At 37.0% G+C, this 8373-nt stretch overlaps 1 long non-coding RNA gene across 1 annotated transcript; it reads left to right on the plus strand.

The window, feature by feature from the left end:
• Positions 1–576: 576 nt before the first annotated feature.
• Positions 577–6428, plus strand: LOC124172572. The gene is made up of 4 exons (XR_006868189.1): positions 577–606; positions 3915–4082; positions 4949–5068; positions 6307–6428. It is a non-coding gene; the product is annotated as an uncharacterized LOC124172572 (long non-coding RNA).
• Positions 6429–8373: the final 1945 nt, after the last annotated feature.

Genomic DNA, 8373 nt, shown 5'->3' on the forward strand with positions numbered 1-8373 from the left:
TGAAATGCCTATCAGGCGATTGTTGTTTGTTGTTGGCGTCGTTGGTTCTTTCGTTGAGCATAATAATTATAAGCATTTTCATTTTGAAACATCAACGTAGTGAATGTAGTTTCCTTGTGAGATTTTGAGATCTTTGTCGGTGAGTAGATGATGTCTTTGACGACATACCTGATTTAAACAGTGAATGAGATTTTGAAGTGAAGACATGAGTCGCACCAGCGGGATTTTCACGGAATCTTCAGGAAGGAATTGCAGACTTTGTAGGAATAGTCATGATTACTATTATAACATATTCACTTGGAATGTGGCATGCAATTTAGCTGCAAAGGATGCCATACATGATTTAGTCGGCTTACATGTGAGTGGAATATCAAATGCAATCGATCTTCTTTGGTGCTTACTTCATTTTGTTTTTTCCAAGATAACTACGACTTACGTTGACGTATAATTTGTTTATTAATATCTCAGATTGCTGTGGGAGATGGCCTGCCCACTACCATGTGTCCACCGTGTATGAAGAAACTTACGGAATTCAGCGTCTTCAAAAAGATTTGTTTAGAATCAGACGCAGTTCTTAGAAAAAGTTTGCAGAGTACTTGTTGCAGGGTGAGTACTTTTCCTTTTTTCTTATTCGATGACTGGGGTAGTATAGGTATGGCAGAGTTAAAGGTGACACTCTTCGGTTTTTGTTGACAACAGTAGGAATGTAGAAAGATAAATTTTGCGGACTGAAATAGTTATGGTATGAAGTGTTGAGGATAAACTCTATATCGTAATTGATTAACTTCTTGGTGACACAATTCGAGAAACATAATGTTGTAGAACTACCGGTGGCCATTAAATCGAATACCAACTAAAAAGGTACTTCGATTAACGGTCAAAAGATAATTTAGCATACATTTTGTTAATCTACAATAGAAGAGCACATGAAAGGCCCTCGTCCAGCGTACACAGAAAAGTGTAAAAAGTCCAATATCCCATAAACGGTTTTTCCCTATCTGTGAGGCAAGATGCCAATTGTGTTGCAGTTGCTTTTTCAGTGTCAAAGAATGAAGACATGTCGTCTTCTGGCAAAACTTAGTGTTTACTAGACAATAATATTCAGGAAAGTATGGGATTCAAATTCACCTTATATCAACTTAGAAAGGCAATCCACACACTTGCCTCTGGGTCATTCCATTTCAAATCAGCCATGCCATGACACCCACCGACTCGGATTTTCTTGAAACTTGCCATGGTCAAACGTTCTGGTATAGTTAGAAATTGTGCACAATTTTAGCCTCCAGTTGACAATGAATGACTTCATTCAGTGAAATTTAATGATAGTCGTGGGATCATTATGGACCACTTAGCTTTGGAAAAAAAACATGTCTTGTCATCTCACAGGAATGGAGTTATGGATGAAAATATAAATCACCATGTGTCTCACGTTGCGGTACTTGAGGGGTCACTCCCAAATTTCAATTGTTCATATTTCATTGAGGGAGTTTGAGGGAAAAAAGCATTTAAAATTTAAAAATACGATTGCATTGAATTTAATTAAATATTTTGGCTCTAGTTTCAATGCCAGTTTGGCCTACTGGTAGCGCACCGCACTTTCATTTTGAAGGATCAGGGTTCGAGACTCAGAGGGAATAAATTTTTTCCAGCCTGCCACCTCCATTTTTCGTAATGTGTTCCATCTTCTTCAGATTGGTTGATTTCAGACATTTCACATTGTTTTACTTGACTGCTTCTTGGGAATAAGCCCTATATTGACACTGATGTCGCCAAGATTCATCCAATCAGGAGTGATTAAACTGTGGTGCTGGCATCAAAATGAAGGGAACTTATTTTCAGAGCAAAAGATTTTAAACGTACAGTCTTTGAAGGGTTACCCAGGTTCCAAGTGGGAGAAAGATATAAGATCTAGGAGAATGTAAATACTATTTTTTAATATTTGAGTATAATTTTAATATTTACATCAATTTTGATTTACTAGATCACAAAATGTATGGCTAAAATCATTCCTGTTTGTGCCTTTAATGAAATTATTTGTTTCTTTAAATAGTTTTATAGATGAGCACTACTCTGTTTTTTAAAAATACATTATGACTTTTGAAAGAATTATATTAATACCGTGGTTAACAAGCTTATTTTATATATTATACTAAATTACACTGTGGTTTAAGTTTAAATATGGCCTTAGCATTAATAATTTACCTATATCTTTGTTGTTACCATTGTTGAGAAATACTTCTTTTAGGTACTGAGATGCTTATCCTACATAACAGCCTTAAAAATCTTGGCTAAGGATATGGTGTGCAGAAGGTTACGTAGGAATTACACTGGGTCAGATTCTTCAACTCAATCTCAGCTCAATTTTCTATGTACCAGTTGCCCAGGTGCCCTGATGGCGGCGGACAACTTTTTCATGGAAACTTTGGCTGATTGTTAGATGGAGTTGGAGAACCTGACCCAGTGTAATTCCTGAGTAATGTGTACGGGACAAATAATAATCAGACGGTACAATGTCTGGGAATTTGGCTGGTGCGTTCAGCCTTTGTTTTACAGTGTTTCCAAAAAGGTTTTCATGTTTAATGTTCTAGGTTTTGTAACATTAGGTCAAGCATTTTATGCTCTGGAATCATTGTTGAATCATTGGGATCCCAATTTTCTTGCTTAATATTAAATTCGCAACACATGCAATTGCTAGGAAATGGCTTGGTGGGTAACTCCAAGTACAAAGCATACTCTTCTTGAGTTTGGCATTGATCTTCCTCAAGCAATATCTCCAATTATGTTTCTTTGAAGGTATTTGGTCCTCCTTCACATGGACAGTTGTCATCATCGAAATGACCGTCGTTGAAGCAGTGATACCAATCATGTCACATTGTCTCTCTAAGATCAGCATCTTGGTTAAATTTATAGGACTCATGATGCACTTTATCCCGTTTTATTTTAACGACAGAAGGAAATCAACTGCTCATGCAAAGGATGGTTAATTGGCTCAAACTCAGAAATTTTCTCACCACACTAAGCATCCATTGCCAAGACAAATTCATCGTGGTCGTCGAGCAGCTTGTTTACCAAATTTCTAAGCTTGAGTAATGATGTTTAAGGTAATTCAAAATCGACCATCTGTCAGTGCTATATCCATCTATTAACTAACAGCAGGAACTTTGTTTAGAGCATAATACATAATTGTTGCATGATTGTTTTTTGCAAGTTTTAAGGATAATAATATCAGTGTTATTGAAAAATAGTTTCATGAAATGATTTTGTATGAGAAGATGATTTTGAGGTTTCTTTTCTTTCTACATAACCCAGTATTGCAACGAGTATTATTCTCTTCCGGAGTTAATATTTGAATGTTAGGAGAAGGTCTACAAGGTAATAAATACATTGAAAATATGTTTAACATGTTTTTTCCTCTACTTCTCTTTCTAAAGAAGAATAAATGGAGATTTTGGCCTTTTAAAAGCCACTTAAACGAAAATTATGATTTCGGAAGAAAGAATCAGAAGTGTAAGAATCAGAAACTTGGTCATTTCATTTTCTTAATTGCAATAATTTTTAATCCTCATTCTCAACTTTGATTTTGTGGAATTTGAAAAAAAAACTGAAAATGATACCGCTGTATAAACCCCATTCTCTATCGTATATTTTGCAGTGAAGGGCCAGCTACTATGGTCCCAAATAAATTTAAAGAGACACTGTAGTAACTCAGAATATAAGGGATCTTACCTGCGAGAATTTGTTTCATTCGTCGGGATAGATTTTCAGTGTTTGATTAACAGGCATGCAGACACCACTCTATTTTTATATGAAAGCATAGACACTATGTTGAACATCCTTTTTCATATTGCTTTAAAGCATCCCATATATGCACTTTTAAGGAGATAAGTGTTTTATCTCTCTTACTTTTTCTGCAGAGTTTTGAAGGAGGAGGGGCAGCTGATGACAATTCGGGGCCTTCTGTGGAGACCAAGGGCTGCATTCAAGATGCAATTGAATACAATTCACAGGCCACATGCTCAGCCCACACCACTGAAATATACCTTCCTGTGCCAGACTTGGTACTGCCCAGGGTCAATGAGTTGGTAAGTTATGTTCTAGTACAGAGTGAAACCTGATTTGAATCACCTTCATGTGTACAAATTTCTCGGTAGCAATAAGAAAGAGGGTGTGTCTGTCATAAATATAAGTATTGCAGGAAGTCACTCACAGTTATGCAACCGTCAGTTGAGGGCTTTTTCAGTTGTAATGTATGAGGCAGAAAGCTGAGTCACACTTATCTTTTTCAGTTAATATCACTTATATAACACTGGAAATCTTCTGATAGAAATGGCATGTATCTGATTGAGTAGGCTTGTTGATATCTGTGTGAAATGTCTGTTCAAGCCATTTGTCTTGGTTATAACTGGGCTGTGTCTCATTATGCCCTCTTTTTGTTTAACCCATCTTCCTCTTTAATTTCAATGAAGGATCCAGCTATAACTGTTGTGGCACTGTGGTTATAAGCCTGGGTAAAGAAAAGATGAAGACAATTCAATGTACAGTGGAACCTCGATCTATCATTCCAGCTGTTTTACCTCTGCTCTAAGTGGCCAAAACTAATTCAAACCACACTCCCTTTGTGACATAACTCCCCCTCCCTAAGTGAACATTGATATCTGTGAGTCACAAGAATATCAGGAGCGCATTGACGAGCTGGAGTGGTCTCAAGTAAAAGGGGAGCTTTTATAATCAAACGAGTTTATTTTTTGAGGGATTTAAGGTTTTCTTGGTGAATAGACTGGAGGAAGAGTTCTTAGGTTTTCAGCCGGGTCCAATGGTTTTTCTGCACCAAGATACCAGCACCAATATGTGCAGAAAATCCCTTGGACCCGGCTGGAAACTGGAGGACTCTTCACTGAGTTTATTATTGCTTCGCTTTTATTGAGTGATACAGATAATTTTCTTCTAGTTTCCTGTGAAAGAGGAGACTGAAGATCAGCTCAGTGAAGGGAATTATACTCCACTGTACGCATCAGATCCAGCAGGAATTTCAACTGATGCCTCGGATCCATTGGCCAGTGATGACCTGGTGAGTGTACTCTTGCCTTGTACAGTGTTTTTGCCCTTTCTGGACTTGCGTAGTTGTGTTTTTCTGTGGCACAATGTCATTTCTTTGTGGAATGTTCCCAGCACTTCGCAGCAGAAACGTAAAGCACGCTCCCTCACTTGATCAATAATGACCAACTATAGGATAAATTTCATGAATGAATCACTTAAATTGAATGATTCATTGTAATGAACAGTTTTTCTGTTTTTTGTTAAACTGACTGCTCACATTTGTATCCTGAGCAAGTGAGTGCACTGACATCACATCACTGAGAAGTCATTATTTTTATGATCATACAAACACAGTTTTCACTTCCGATCACCACAGAGCAGAAGGGGGGTAAAGAATTGAGAGTTAACTGAGTACTATTGAATTTGGTACTCTCTAACAGAGTGGCCATGCCATTGTTACTGCTCTTGAAATTAGAGAATCAGTTTAATGTCCATGGCAATTTTCTTTCTATCTTATCATCTGTTCTTCACAACGGGCAACAACAAACTATTGTAAATGGGTCACCTTCTTTCATGGCACGGGTTACATCTGGAGTCACACAAGGGAGTGACCTGGGACCTTTACTGTTTGCTTTACACATAGATGATCTGGTTAACATTGTCTCCTCCACCAATTGTGAAATATTATTATACGCAGATGACTGAAATTTTTTTAAACAGATTGATTCCCCAGATTCATGTATAGATAACTTTTTCATTGACTTGGAATTGCCTCCCATTATATGTAATCTGGGTAACTTATTTTTATAAGTCAAAATGTTTGATATACTGACCTATTAACCAAAACACAGGAAATTATTCTCCTGTATTGACCATATTAATTTTCCATGAATGTGTGTTATTACATTTGTGCTCTAAAATCTCAGGCAAATTTCTCCCATAAAATAGGTTTCTATTACAAATAGTATTACATCAGGAGTTTAACATTTCCTGAAACCAATACCCTGATGATCATTACTTAGTTTTTAAGGGATTTTTCTATGCAAATGAGAGGTTTTAAGTCTGTATTAGAGTGGTATATTTAATTAACATAAGCATAAATGTTAGGAAATCCTGATATTAATCACTTTGAGGATTCTTGCAGGGTAGCATGAATGATGTATCCATCTTGAATGAACTTTAATTTTATTTGTGAGACAAATTCTCAAAATCATTTGTTTTTTTTTGTATCTCAACCATGTATGATGGTGATTTTGCATTATGTTGCAGCCCATAACCTTAACTGCTTCCCAAAGGGAAAAGGTGGATGCTCAGGACAGAGGAGCCGTGGCGGTAGACCTGGAGTGCACGCTGATTGGGGCAAAAAAGGAACCAAGTCTGGAAGAGAATGCCCAGGTATGTATGGAATTCTTGTTATGGAATTAAATTTACCCTTTTACTGTCACCGGGTCGATATATCGGCTCTCTCTGTTTGATCCAAAACTGCCTGGGGCAGTTATTGGCCCGGATCATTTCTCTTCTTTTTTGTGATTGTGGCCTTTTCCATGGCTGTAATTTTTGTAAACCTCCATAATGTATCTATGGTAATTAGATGTAATTATATCTTAAGGATTGGGAAAAAAGTCTTGATGTATTAAATAAAATTAAGTAGGTGAAATATTTTTAAATTTGAAATGTAGCTAATTCCGAAAAATTGCCTTGGCAGTCTTTGTACTGCCCACTTGAAGTGGGCTGTGGGTAAAAGGGTTAACGGATGAAGGAGATAGTAGGTAAAATTCTAAACATTTATAATTGTAAATGATAGGACGTTTTTCTTTCTGCACAGCTTTAAAGGTAACCCATTCGATTCAAAGTTACTAATTACTCGAACAAGTTTTCTTATCTTAAAATAAGCTCTTTCCTTTTTATGATGTACAGTCACTTTCAAAAGTTTTAGGACAAAGTTTGTGGCGCCACTTCTGCTTCTCAAGAAAATTTAGTTTCCCTTACTCCATTTGTTTTCCTTGCTCACGCACTGCAAATATTTCGCTTCCATGTGAAGATATATGAACAAAGAGGGAGAAGTTACTTACTAAATTTATCGTTTTGTTTCGATCTTTGATGGATTTAATGATTAATTTCGTGTGTATACTCTGTGTCCTTGCTCCGGTTTTCACTGCTGGTCTGATATTATGTATTAAAAAACCTCGACGTCAGAAGTCGTGGTGGCGTAGTGGAGTTATTGCGACGTCGTCATAGTAAAGGTTGCTGGATCGATTCCCCTGATCGGAATTAAGATCTCAACTTTTTTTTCCTTGGTAACTCCTTTTGTATTAAATAATGGGTTTCAAATAATTTAAATTCGCTGTAATCGTTACATACTTTTTTTAATGGTAAATGGTAATATACAAGTTAAGAATTGGGCAAGGGTTGACGTATCCTTTTTATGGATTGCTAGTACACATTTTGAACGTTAGGGATTTGCAAAAGGGGTACCCGTAACCCGACGGTAAGGGATGCATTCAAAGCCAGCGTTGGTATTAACTTAGTGATTTTAGATTGGCGATGAAGGGTCATACATAGCAGTTGATTATTGCATTAATTAGTTTAGAAAGCTGTTGATTATTATGATTTTCTGCAATGAGCACCATGTTTCATCACACGTCTCTTGAGACGGGTGATAAAGCACAGTGTTCATCACCACAAACATCAGTCTAGGGATTCGAAATAGAGCTTCGAAATTAAACTTTTAAACGCACTATTTATAAAAACATTCCCTGGGCAGGACCCCCGGTATGGGCTTCCCCAATATTTTTTTATGAGTCGGCACCCCTGCATATATATCATCATTAAAGATGGTGGAAATAAGGAATTCGCTAATATTTGAATCCTCTTTCAAGTACTGTTTTTAGGCGAACGACAAATAACTTCACTTGCGCGTTCAGAGCACGTTAAAAAAGATAGGGAGTAGAGAAAGCTGGCATCGGCTTTCTCTTGTTCTTAACAAAAGGCGCCAAGGGTCTGAACGTCACATGCGACGGACAGATATTTTGTACTTGCAGTGTTACCCACACACCACACAGGATGGGAACGACATTCAACAGAAAAATGTCCAACACCACCAGATTTTTGAAAAAAGCCCTCGGAGAGTATTACCTATGCACTGTCAAAACGAAAATCTGTCTCCGTGAAATTACCCACTCATGCTATACACTTACCATAGCAGGCATATAGTGCTAGAGGGTAGTAGAGCTCAATAACCCACTGCAACTCTTAAATAATTTCAAGTTTTTCTAACTTTACTGAGAATCGTTTAACAGATAAACCTTTAAATATTGAAAAATGAAAACTAAAGGA

Source organism: Ischnura elegans (genome assembly GCF_921293095.1).
Source record: "Ischnura elegans chromosome 13 unlocalized genomic scaffold, ioIscEleg1.1 SUPER_13_unloc_1, whole genome shotgun sequence".
Classification (NCBI taxonomy): Eukaryota; Metazoa; Arthropoda; class Insecta; order Odonata; family Coenagrionidae; genus Ischnura; species Ischnura elegans.